The 13,982-nt window shown below is 44.7% G+C and overlaps 1 pseudogene; it reads right to left on the reverse strand.

The window, feature by feature from the left end:
• Window positions 1–10,076: 10,076 nt before the first annotated feature.
• LOC144495480 (large ribosomal subunit protein eL24 pseudogene) lies at window positions 10,077–10,563 on the reverse strand (annotated as a pseudogene).
• Between the last annotated feature and the right edge of the window lie 3,419 nt (window positions 10,564–13,982).

Here is a 13,982-nt window from a genome sequence, read left to right on the forward strand (position 1 = left end):
CATCACGATGCAGTAGCTCTCGTTGTAATTCCTTCTTTTACCTGGCCCTTGCTGTTAGTACAGGCCACCTACTGTGGGTACTTATTTAGAGCTCATACACCCCACGTAGACAGCAGAGACTGCTAATCCCAGCAGTTGGCCTTATTTAACCAAATCAGGGTTTGTTGATCCTATCCCAGCTGGTGTAAATTGAGCCTTTGGTAAGTTGTTGACAGTCCTGGGGCTGACAGGCTCCAGAGGCGGAATACCCAGCAGGATTAACATTAGTTGACTTCACTAATTAACACTGGTGAGGATGATCTAACGGTGGAGATATAATGATGAACAAATCATGACTAACAACATCACTAAACTATATGAAAAGCAGAATACTGCAGATGCTGGAAATCTGAAATAAAAGCAGAAAGTGCTGGAAATATTCAGCAGGTCAAGGCCTCCTGAGCAATTTTAGCATTTGTTGTTTTTCTCACTAAACTCTTTCCCAGAACTTTACTGAGATAGAAACACAACTATGTGTAAGTAATACAGAAAAAAGTGCATGATACATTCTACAATAAATAATAGCTCATAAAAGGGAAAGTTTTAAAAATAGATTCTAACAGCGCAGAAGAAGGCCAGTCAGATAAATGGGAATTCTCCTGTTTTCAGGCTAAGTGCCTATGCTGGCGGGAAAACGGGAGTGTTTCCCATTGGCGCTGGGATTCACCCACCTGAAATATTTTAATGAGGTCATTTCCAGAAACTCTCCCGCCGACCAATCCCACTGTGCCATTCTTAAAGGGCATCCCAATCTTTTTTGATTTTATTTTATTTATTATTGTCTCATGTGCTGGGAAACAGTGAAAAGTATTGTTTCTTGTGTGCTATACAGACAAAACATACCATTCATAGAATACATAAGGGAGAAGGAAAGGAGAGGGTGCAGAATATCGTATTGCAGTTACAGATAGGGTGTAGAGAAAGATCAGCTCAATATATGGTTGGTTCATTCAAAAGTCTGATGGCAGCAGGGAAGAAGCTGTTTTTGAGTCAGTTGGTACATGTTCTCAGGCTTTTGTATCTTCTTCCCTGTAGAAGTTGGAAGTGAGTATGTCCGGGGTGAGTTGGGTCCTTGATTATGCTGGCTGGTTTTCTGAGGCAGTTGGAAGTGTAGACAGTGTCAATGGATGGGAGGCTGGTTTGCATGATGCTTAGCTACGTTCACGACCCTTTGAAGTTTCTCGTGGTCTCTGTGCTCAGAGACAGTCTTCCTCCTCCAAAAGTGAAATGGTGCCCCCCACTAACAAGATGAGCACCACAAACCTCTCATCAAAGAGGGGCATCCTCCCCCACCACCCACAAATAGCGGCTAACCCCCTCCACATTTTGCAGGTATGAGGGTCACCCGACTCAACCCCCCACAACCCCTCAGACACCCATCCAGCCCTCCTTATCCTCAGACCAACCCCCACCCCCCACCCACCACCCAGTTGCCCTCCCTTCAAACCCTCAACACCCCCCAGATCCTCCATAGCCCCGCTCAGGCTACGTGCCTTTGCAATGACAAAGGTGCACTTCCACTGGCACCCTGGCACTGATATCTTGGCCTATCGTCTTGGGCCCTGAGGGGTTGGGTAGGGGGGGGGCGTTAGGAGGTAGGTCCCATGTCCATCTGCCCCTCTACAGCTGACAGACTGCAAATAAAGTGTCCCTCAAGTGCCTGGGGGAATAATGGACTCGGGTTGGGGGAAAGGGGTTGACCTTTCCACTTTCACCCGGACTGGGAATGTTGTGGCTGGATTGCCCCTTCTAGCCCTGAGAAGAGGTCTGATGGGGGAGGAGGGTTGAGGGGTGGTCGGGTTGGGTCACTCTCATGCCATGGATGGGTGGGTGAACCATGATTTGAGTGGTGTGGGGGAGGATGTCCCATTTTTCTGAGGGGTTGGTGGTTCTACCCTGGGCCCTCAGGGTCCAGCAACCCTTGTCTCTACCTGTATTAGCAACAGTAAAGCCCACCCATTGCCATTCCCTCTGATGGACTGGTTGAATGGTGGGGGACTTGTGATTGGGTCATCAAACCTGCTAATGACATTCAAATTAGTGAGTTTGCATAATTATCGAACTGCCGGGTGAATTCGATTGTCATGATGCCCATTGGGAATCAAATTTTTGGCAGACGCCCCATTCACCGGGTCATCGGGATTCCCGCCAGCTGAGGAAGTTGGAGAGTCGCCCCTTCTGTAAAAACTGCAAAGAATGGTCATAGAATCGTACACTGTAGAAGGAGGCCATTTTTGACCCATCGAGTCTGCACCGACCACAATCCCACCCAGGCCCTATCCCCATAACCTCATGTATTTACCCTAGCTAGTCCCCCACACACTAAGGGGCAATTTAGAAATCATAGAATCATAGAAACCCTACAGTGCAGAAGGAGGCCATTTGGCCCATCGAGTCTGCACCGACCACAATCTCACCCAGGCCCTACCCCCACATATTTTACCCACAAATCCCTCTAACCTACGCATCCCAGGACTCTGAGGGGCAATTTTTTTTAACCTGGCCAATCAACCTAACCCGCACATCTTTGGACTGTGGGAGGAAACCAGAGCACCCGGAGGAAACCCACGCAGACATGAGGAGAATGTGCAAACTCCACACAGACAGTGACCCGAGCCGGGAATCGAACCCGAGACCCTGGAGCTGTGAAGCAGCAGTGCTAACCACTGTGCTACCGTGCCGCCCTTAACCAATCACTTTCAAACTCAAATTACGATTCTACCAAATTATGAACACTCTTCCTGAAAAACCTTTTTAGTTCGAGGTAATAAAATTAACCAAGTCTAGATCCAAAATAACCAGTTTCCAATTTGGTTCCCAGACAACGGCTAAATCTTCCAGTCTCCAGATCACTGGAGACTGGACATATGGCCAAAGATGTGCATCATGTTCATCTGTTCCGATGAATGGATCTTCATGAAAATAACCCTGGAAGTTTCAACCCTGTGAATGTCTCCAACTCTAATCTAGAGTCGAAGACGTTGGATAGTTTCTTGGGTGGTGATCCAAGAAATGCCAGACAGATTAAAACCCAGCCTAACATTTAGGTAGCTGCACAACTGACACTTCCCACTCCTCCCCAGTCACCCAACCCCTGCTTCCATAATTTGGTAGAATCGTAATTTGAGTTTGAAAGTGATTGGTTAAGTCTGAAACTAGGGTCTCAAATCTAAACAAAGCAAATTGCCTAGGCATGAGGGATGAGTTGGCTAGTGTAGATTAATCAAACAGTCAACACAGATTTAAAAAGGGAAGTCATTTTTTGAAAAATCTCTTGGAGATTTTGAGGATATAACTAGAGGAGCGGCAAGGAGGAACCTGTGTGTGTAATGTATTTGGAATATCAAAAATCACTTGATCAGGTGCCACATAAGGGATTATAACACAAAATTAGGACTCAGGGGACTGGGAGTATTGAAGTAGTACGGATTGAGGATCATCTAATCAACAGAAAGCAGATAGTAGGAATAAGCAGAACATTTTTGGGTTGGCAGGATATAATTAGCAGTGTACCATAGGGATCAGTATTTGTGCTTCAGCCAATTAAAATCTATATGAATGACTCAGCTGAGAAGACTGATCTCTGATGATAACAGGAAGCATTGCTAACAGACTAGGCAATCTAGGCGACCTTCCCTTCTTACTGGCAGACGCCCTATTAAAGGGAACATGCACTGTTTGACTGAAGGGCTGCTGATGAATCAGCTGGAAAGATTTCAGGAAACATAATGGTGCAGCACACAAGGGAATGCACTTCCATGTTTAACAACACCACCCTGGAAGTTATGGTGACCGAGGTAGAGTCTAGACTCCTGTGCCACCTCTTTTCAGGAAGGCCTGCTGTATCTTGTGCCTCCAGACACTTGTCAGGCCAGAGGCAGGCCTTCCCCCATAATCAAGGACCCCGAGGGTGGAAGTCGTGTTTGCCAGGAGTTGCTGGCTAATCAGCACATTCTGACACCAACCAGAGAACAGGCTATACTAGACCTGGTATTGGCCAATAAGATTGATTGATGACATCATAGTGAAGGTGCCCCTAGAAGTGATCAGAATATGATTGAATTTTACATTCAGTTTGAGGGAGAGAAGAGTGGGTCTATGACTAATATTTTAAACTAAATAAGGACAACTCTGATGGCATGAAATCAGAGGTAGTGAAAATGAACTGGCAATTTGGGTTAAGGGATAGGTCAGTAGAGATATGCGGTAAGGAGGTATTTCATAATACACAGAATAGATACACTCCAACAAGAAATAAAAATTCCAAGGGGAGGACCCACCATCTGTGGTTAACTAAAATAGCTAATGATAGTAGTTGGGGTTTACTGTCCCCCTCCACCCTCCGTGGAGGATGTGGTGAGCTATTTACCACTGACAGGATCTCCCGGTCCCACCTAAGTCTATGAACTTTTATTTGACCTGCATGCCCTGCCGCTGGGGAAGGCGCCGCAATGGATCAACTTCAGCGAGACTAGGAGAAGTGAGATGATTGGAAATTCACACTCAATGGGGGCAATCTTGAGCCCACATTTGCTGTCTGTGCAAATGCTGACAGGGGTTCAAGATCCGGAAGTCACAATTCTCACCAGCAAGTTTGCGATTTTGGTTGTCAATTACAAGGGGACACAGGTGCCTGGAACGTGCTGCCAGAGGAATTGGTGAAAGCAGGCACAATAGCAACATTTAAGAGGCATCTGGAGATGGGTACATGAATAGGGAGAGAATAGAGGGATACAGACCGAGTAAGGGCAGGAGTTTTTTTTTAGTTTAGTTAGGGCATCATGATCAGCACAGGCTTGGAGGGCCGAAGGTCCTGTTCCTGTGCTGTACTTTTCTTTGTTCGTTATAACAGGCGTGAACCTGCTTTACATGCAGTTGAATAGATTTTAATATAATTAATCCACCTCTGTGCCCGATATTGACCCCCCTGCCATATATTGACACCGCACAGACCTGTTACAACAGGTTCACACAGACGTGAACCAGAGTTGTGAGGGTCTCCCTGGGGGTGTAAAGGTAAGCACAGTCCCCCTGGGGGAGAGGAACATGACCACACAATGGCCTGGCAATGCTCTTTGGCACTGCCACCTGTGCCAAGGGGTAGGCCCTAGTGGGAGCCTAATTGGGGAGGGGGGAGGGTGCGGGAGGGGTGAGAATTCATTTGGATGAGGCAGTGGCCATGAACGGACAGAGGAGCTGGGGAGGCCAGCGATGGCCATTGCAAGATGGGGAGTGAGTGCTGGCTCAGACTGTGGCGAGGCGGGGGGCGGGGGGGGGGGACCAGGGGTCAATGATTGGGGGAGGGTGGAGGGGGCTGATAATTATGGTGAGGAGGGGCGGGGCTGATGATCGGGAGTGGGGAAAGGGTCAATGATCAGGGGGGTGGGCGTAGAGAAGTGCCAACGCCGATCAGGGGTGGGGAGCGGAGCCGATGAGACAATTGTGGTGGGCTGGGGTGGACATTTGCTCAGGTTCTGATCAGAGCGCCCATTAAAGATAGTGCCTTGATCTCTGAACAGCGGGGTTTTGCTGACGTGTTGCGGCTCCGCCCCCCCCTCCCCCCCCTCATATGACAGAGTGAAACACAACCCCTTGATTTTTTTTGACAGAATGTCATAGATCTGGATCTCACCAAAAACAACACTCTACCATTTTGCAATAAGATTTAGTCCAGTATCTTTAACTTTAACAAAAAAGCATACGATTACACAAGTATGGGTAGCAGGTCCAAAGATTGGACAGAATACAATAAACATCAAAGAATGACTAACAAATTAATACACAGAGAAAAATTAGGGTATGTGAGAAAACTAACTAGAAAAATAAAAATAAATAGTGAGAGTTTCTGTCGATATTTAAACATAAAAAGATTTAATAAAGTGAGGGTTGGTTCTACAGAAAGTGAGCCTGGGGAATTGATAATGCAAAATAAGGAGATGGCAGATGAATTGAGCAGGTATTCTGCATCAGTATTCACTGTAGATGCTACGAGTAACATCCCAGAAATAGCTGAAAATCAAAAATATAAGGAAGGGAGGAAATCAGGAAAATTATAATTAACAGGGGGGTGGTACTTAGCAAATTGTTGAAGCTATGGGCTATGGATCCTGATGGACTTCATCCGAGGGTCTTAAAGGAATTGGCTAGGAAGATCGTTGATACATTTGTTATTTGTTTTAATTTTCCAAACCCCCCCAGGTTGAGGGAACATTCTATTAAGTTCGGAAAATAGTGAGTGTAACTCTTTTATTCAGAAAGGGAGGGAGACAAAAAGCACAGTTGACTTAACACCTATCATATGGAAAATGTTGGAAGTTATTGTTAAAGCAGTTATTGAAGGTCACTTTGAAAAATGGAGGAATCCAGACCAAATCAACATGGTCTTGTGAAACGGAAACCATGTTAAATCAATTTATTGGAGTTCTTTGAAAAAAACGCACATGCTATGGATAATGGGGAACCAGTGGATGCTCTGTACTTAGATTTCCAGAAGGCATTTGATAAGGGGCCACAACAAAGGTTATTGTGGAAAAGATAAAAGAAAAGGGATAACAATTGGCATGGGTATAAGGTTGGCTAGCTAACAGGAAACAGAGAGTAGGCATAAATGAGTCATTTTGTGGTTGACAACATGTAACGAGTGATGTGTTACAGGGTTCCATGCTGGGGTCTCAAGATAATACAATTTATAAAAATGACTTGGAAGAAGGGACTGAAGGTATGCTTGCAAATGTTAGGGATTTGGGTTTCCTAGTGCATGAATCGCAAAAAGACTAGTATGCTGGTACAGCAAGATATCAGGAAAACTAATACAATGTCATTTATTGTGAGGGGAATTGAATACAAAAGTCAGGAGGTTAAGCTTCAGTCATACAGGGCATTTGTGAAATTATATTTTGAGTACTGTAAACAGTATTGGTCTCCTTATTGAACGAAGAATATAAATGCGTTAGAAACAGTTCAGAGAAGTTTACGAAACGAATAGTTGGAATAGGAGTGCTATCTAACGGGGAAAACTTGGACAGGCTAGGTTTGTACCTGCTGAAGTTTAGAAGAATAAGAAGTGACTTGATTGAAACCTTTAAGGTCCTGAGGGGTATTGACAGGATGAATGTGGAGAGGATGTTTCCTTTTGTCAGAGAATCTCAAAATAGGGATCACTGTTTAAAAATAAGACAGAGATGAGGATGGGTTTGAGCCTCTGGAACTCTCTTCCTCAAAAGCAGTGGAAGCAGAGTCTTTGAATACTTTTGAGGCAGAGTTATATAGATTCTTGACAGATGGGGGGATGAAAGGTTATTGGGGGTAGGCAGGAATGTAGGGTTGAGGTTACAATCAAATCAGCCATGACCTTATTGAATGGTGTGGAGATGCTGGCGTTGGACTGGGGTAAGCACAGTAAGAAGTCTCACAACACCAGGTTAAAGTCCAACAGGTTTATTTGGTAGCAAATACCATAAGCTTTCGGAGCATAGCTCCTTCGTCAGATGGAGTGGATATCTGTTCTCAAACAGTGCAAACAGACACAGAAATCAAGTTACAGAATACTGATTAGAATGCAAATCTCTACAGCCAGCCAGGTCTTAAATGTACAGACAATGTGGGTGGAGGGAGCATTCAACACAGGTTAAAGAGATGTGTATTGTCTCCAGACAGAACAGCTAGTGAAATTCTACAAGTCCAGGAGGCAAGCTGTGGGGGTTACTGATAATGTGACATAAATCCAACATCCCGGTTTAGGCCGTCCTCATGTGTGCGGAACTTGGCTATCAGTTTCTGCTCAGCGACTCTGCGCTGTCGTGTGTCGTGAAGGCCGCCTTGGAGAACGCTTACCTGAAGATCCAAGGCTGAATGCCCGTGACTGCTGAAGTGCTCCCCCACAGGAAGAGAACAGTCTTGCCTGGTGATTGTCGAGCGGTGTTCATTCATCCGTTGTCGTAGCGTCTGCATGGTCTCCCCAATGTACCATGCCTCGGGACATCCTTCCCTGCAGCATATCAGGTAGACAACATTGGCCGAGTTGCAAGAGTAGGTACCGTGTATCTGGTAGATGGTGTTCTCACGTGAGATGATGGCATCCGTGTCGATGATCCGGCGCGTCTTGCAGAGGTTGCTGTGGCAGGGTTGTGTGGTGTCGTAGTCACTGTTCTCCTGAAGGCTGGGTAGTTTGCTGCGGACAATGGTCTGTTTGAGGTTGCGTGGTTGTTTGAAGGCAAGAAGTGGGGGTGTGGGGATGGCCTTGGCGAGATGTTCGTCTTCATCAATGACATGTTGAAGGCTCCGGAGGAGATGCCGTAGCTTCTCCGCTCCGGGGAAGTACTGGACGTACTTCCCCAGAGCTTTTGCTACCAAATAAACCTGTTGGACTTTAACCTGGTGTTGTTAAACTTCTTACTGTGTTTACCTGATACGCTGCAGGAAAGGATGTCCCGAGGCATGGTACATTGGGGAAACCATGCAGACGCTACGACAACGGATGAATGAACACCGCTCGACAATCACCAGGCAAGACTGTTCTCTTCCTGTGGGGGAGCACTTCAGCAGTCACGGGCATTCAGCCTTGTATCTTCAGGTAAGCGTTCTCCAAGGCGGCCTTCACGACACACGACAGCGCAGAGTCGCTGAGCAGAAACTGATAGCCAAGTTCCGCACACATGAGGACGGCCTAAACCGGGATGTTGGATTTATGTCACATTATCAGTAACCCCCACAGCTTGCCACCTGGACTTGCAGAATTTCACTAGCTGTTCTGTCTGGAGACAATACACATCTCTTTAACCTGTGTTGAATGCTCCCTCCACCCACATTGTCTGTACATTTAAGACCTGGCTGGCTGTAGAGATTTGCATTCTAATCAGTATTCTGTAACTTGATTTCTGTGTCTGTTTGCACTGTTTGAGAACAGATATCCACTCCATCTGACGAAGGAGCTGTGCTCCGAAAGCTTATGGCATTTGCTACCAAATAAACCTGTTGGACTTTAACCTGGTGTTGTGAGACTTCTTACTGTGCTTATTGAATGGTGCAGCAATGTTGAGGAGCCAAGTGGCCTACTCTTTCTCCTAAGTCATATGTTCCCATGTCCCTACTATCTTCTAATGGGTATTGTTCATGCTTGGTCACAAGAGCAGGTTAAGATCAAAGGATGCATGATTTGTGTAAATGGAACAGAGTGATTTGAGTTTGTGTCGGGCAGGCAGTGTTGCAATGAATCTGAAAAATTCAGGTTTAGGCAATTATTAAGGTAGTTGCGATGCTTGAAATGCCAGTGGTGACAAATTATTGGCCTTTTGGTGGTTCCAAGTTTGACTCCCTCCAATCAGGTTTTTGCCCATGCCACAGTATTGGAATGGCATTTATTAAAGTCACAATTGACATCTTATGTGACTGTGACAAAGGTAAACTTTCCCTTCTTTTTCTTCTCGAATTATCCATGGCCTTTGACATGGTTGATCACATCATTGTCCTCCCAAGCCTTTCCAATATTGTATAGCTAGGTGGAACTGCATTTGAGGGTTCTATTCTTATGTCTTTACTCATAGCCAGAGTACCTCTTGCAATGGCATTTTTTCCTCCCAATGCACTATTACCTCTAGTGTTCCCAAGGATTAATCCTTGGCCATTCCTATTTTTACATACTAATCTTTGGTAACATCATCAAAAAAGAGTGTGAGTTTTTATGTGTATGCCGTACCACACCAACATTTCTTTCGCCCACTCCGCTGTTGCTAAATTATCAGACTGCTTTTCCAACATCAAATTGCAGGTGACAGAAATTTCCTCCAACCACACATTTGGGAATATTGATACCATTGTCTTTGGTCCCCACTCCAAACTCTGGTCCCTGGTCACCAACCCGATTCCTCTTACTGGCAACAGTCTGAGACCAAACCAGACATTTCACAAACTTGGTTTCATATTTGGTCCTACAATGAACTATTGATCACATACTTTCACTATCATGCTTTTTAAAAAATCCTCTTTTTTTATTTTATTATGTTGTTCAGGTTTTATTTTACATCAACAGTTAGTGATATTTAGCGTTTTGCATCAACATGTGGAGCCTGAGACTTCATTGGCTTAGTAAACTTCTGTTTGGGTGCTGCCCCCTGAGTAGCCTTAGCTGTAGCTACACTGACTTTCTTTGTTGCAGCTTTGGCCTTCTTAACCTCCTTAGCAGCCCTGATTGCTTATTCACATTGAGCCTTGCACACCTCAGACTTCTGATTCCATTTAGCCATAATCTCAACAAAAGACGTACCAGTAATAGCCCATTGGAACTTAGCTGACAACAGGAGCACTTTTCTGAATCTTCTCAGACTGCCCTTCTTTGGTTCTTGCTTGGTACAAGGTAGTCCAGTTGATCAGTCGAGGGTTTCTCTTGGAGAGCAAGATTGACTCACATTTTGAGTTCAGAAATTGGAAAACCTTCCCATCAATTCTGACATAGAGCTTCCCGTGACTCAGGTATATTTTATACCACAGAAACTGCACAGTTTGACATCTCTTACAGGATGTGGACATTGCCGACTCAGCCAGCATTTGTTGCCCATCCTTAATTGCCCTTGGGAAGGAAGGTGGTGGTGAACTGCTACCGTTTATGTGATGTAGCTCCACCTACAGTGCTGTTAGGGAGGGACTTCCAGGATTTTGACCCAATGGCAATGAAGGAATGACAATATATTTCCAAGTTAGGGTGGTGCGTGGCTTGGAGGGGAACTTGCAGGTGATGGTATTCCCATGTGTCTGCTGCTCTTGTCCTTCTGTGTGGTAGAGGTTGAGCGTTTGGGAGGCTGACTACCCTTTTCCACCTTCATAATATCACCTGGTTTCAAATCCAGAATTTAAAGACACTCCAATCTTTCAATGGGAAAGCTGACGGAATAGGAAGCCAAAGAGAAAGACATTAAAGAGTGAACTCTACAAGGTCAAAGGCTGTGCCTCAATTTAATGATACCTCCTGTGTGTTGATGGGACCTGTGAGGATCCAAAGGGATGGATTAAAAACAGGAGGAAGAAACCAACTGAAGACACTAAGAAGACGTTTTTGGAGGTAGCAGAGGATTTCAGCAACAGAAGTGTTGTGCTATGCTTATGGTTACAATGTATGAAGTGGCTCATTGATGTAAGCAGGGCTGCAAAGGTGAGAGCAGTGGCACTCACCTAACTCATTTAACCTAACATGTTGATATGTGTATCACACTTCCCCTCCACTCTGCCATCTCAAACCTGCTTCTCAGAATTAGATCCAGCGCTGTGCCGTCCCTCATTGGACCCTCTACATATTGACCTAAAAAGTTCTCTTCTGCACATTTCAAGAAATCCACTCTATCCAAGCCCTTAACAATATGTCTATCCCAATTAATATTGGGAAAATTGAAATCACCTAAGATAAATATCCTATAGCTGTTGTTTTTACATACCTCTGCAGATTGTGCATATATTTGCTCCTCAATTTCTCGCTAACTATCTGGGGTCTATAATAAGCACCTAGCAATGTGGCTGCCCCTTTTTTATTCCTAAACTTCATTCAATGCCCACTCCAAGATACAATCTCTCCTTCCTGTAGTAACTGACTGCTTAACTAATAATGCAATGCTTCCTCCTCTTTTACCCCCTCTCCTATCTCACCTGAAGATTCTATACCCTGGAATGTTAATCTGCCAGTCCTGCCCCTCACTCAACCATGTCTCTGTGATGGCTACCATATCACAATTGCACCTGTTAATCCTCGCCCTTAACTCATCTGTTTTACCCGTAATACTCCTGGCATTAAAGTAGAGGCCATCCAGCCTTGCCTTACTCCCTTGGACCTCCTATTGCTGAACCTGCCTGATGCAATTGGGAGTGGAAAATCCCAGCCAGTGCCTTCATGATTCTTTGTTCTAATACCATGACACTTCATATAAGTAAAGCAACATCATAGTATGTACGAGGATTTCATGACATAACACTACAGGAATGCAGCACTATAATGCTAGACCGGAAAGCTGGGGCGGACGAATAATAATATAAATGGGTGATATGATGGAGCTGTCATCAACACAACTTAACATGGCTGATACCTTTTGCGCTGAGGTTGCACTGCACCATTTGTCTTTAAATCTTAGCAAGTTTCATAAGCAAAACAGTTTATTTAATTTTCTAATTTAATGCCCACAATTCATTCGGCTGGAGTGTTTTTACAGTTGTTGGTTTACTTCCTCACCTAATTAGCTTACAATGCTCCCACAAAACTTGCTGAATGATTTGAATGTTAATGAAGCAGCTGGCGTATGGCTGCTTGCTGCACAGATATTTTTGGTCTCGCAATAATCACAGTTGCAAAACAAAGCCTTTCTGGCAGTTTCCGCAGAGTATATTGGAGAAATGGTCACAAACCAGCAGCACTGTAGCAATGTTGTCAACACAGGAAAAATTGACTGCAATTTGTACACATAGGTTAAAATTATATCGCTGCAATGCCAATCATGCACTTCAGATTCATTTTTAAAATAATGTCCTCTGCCCTTTTTCTTTTTTTTCTATTTTTCCTCATTGCATTCCTTGATCACGAGCTGGTAGATAAATGAGGTGGCAAGGTGGCACAGTGGTTAGCACTGCTGCCTCACAGCACCAGGGAGCCGGGTTCAATTCCAGGTCACTACCTGTGTGGAGTTTGCACATTCTCCCTGTGTCTGCGTGGGTCTCTTCCAAATCCTCTGGTTTCCTCCCACAGTTCAAAGATGTGTGGGTTAGGTTGATTGGCCATGCTAAATTAACCCTACTGTCAGGGGGATTAGCAGCATAAATATGAGGGGTTGCGGGAATACGGCCTGGGTGGGATTCTGGTTGGTGCAGACTCGATGATCCGAATGGCCTCCTTCTGCACCATAGTGATTCTATGTGTCAGACTGCCACAGGAACTTCCTTTGCTCCAAAAGATGCAAGTCAGTGTCTTTGGTTGGCCAACTTGCCAATATTCCTCACGTCCCTTTGGCAGAATTGTGTGGGGATAATTTTAACCAAACTCACCCATCAGGAAGTTGAAGGGATCAGATAAATAGCTGGTTTTATATCCCCAGCTGATTTATTTTTCATTTAAGTCAAGGTATTTGGTGTGTGATAATTTGGCTTGTTTTACCTGGCCAGGTTCCTTAGCATACATTGTCTTCTCCTGAAACTGTTCATGAGACCTAAAGGAACATCACAATACTGGATCTGCAGACTCCCACCTCTTTCTGATTATTATTCATCCTAAATCTGGTTCCCTCATCACTTTGCAGCTTCTCTGCTATCAGTTTCTTGACTTCCACAAGCTTATCCTTCAATGACCATAGTCCACACCCCTTTCGATTCAAAGACAAGAAAATAAAAGGGAAGTTATAAAATGGGCTGCTGATTCACTGTCACTTGTTTTGCACTGTGTCAGACATAGCTCATTTGGTAGTGCTCCTAATTGCCTCTGAGTCGCAGGGTTCTGGGTTCAGGTCCCACCACAGCACTTGTGCACAAAAATCAAGGTTGACAAACCAGTGCTGCGCTGTTGGAGGTGCTGCTCTTTGAATGCAATGTTAAACTGATGCTCCATCAACCTGCTCAGGTGGATGTGAAAGATCCCATGACATTATTTTGAAGAAGAGCAGGGGAGTCATCACTGGTGTCTGGATCAATAGTTATCCCTCGATCAGCATCACAAAAACAGAGTATCTAATCATTATCATGAAGCTGTTTGAGGGAGTTTGCTGGGTGTAAATTGACTGCTGAATTTCCTACGTTTCTGCTTACACTTCAAATGTTCTTGGCTGTAAAACCCTTTGAGATTCCAATGGTGGTGAAAAAAATGAAAGTCTGTTTGCTTTCACTACCACAGAAAACAAATTCCCCCAATGAATGCAGTTGTTTTTCTTCCCCCAACCTGTGTCTTACTTCTTTGAGCTATTAAACTGGTCACACAATATATC

Source organism: Mustelus asterias, chromosome 7, assembly GCF_964213995.1.
Source record: "Mustelus asterias chromosome 7, sMusAst1.hap1.1, whole genome shotgun sequence".
Taxonomy (NCBI): domain Eukaryota; kingdom Metazoa; phylum Chordata; class Chondrichthyes; order Carcharhiniformes; family Triakidae; genus Mustelus; species Mustelus asterias.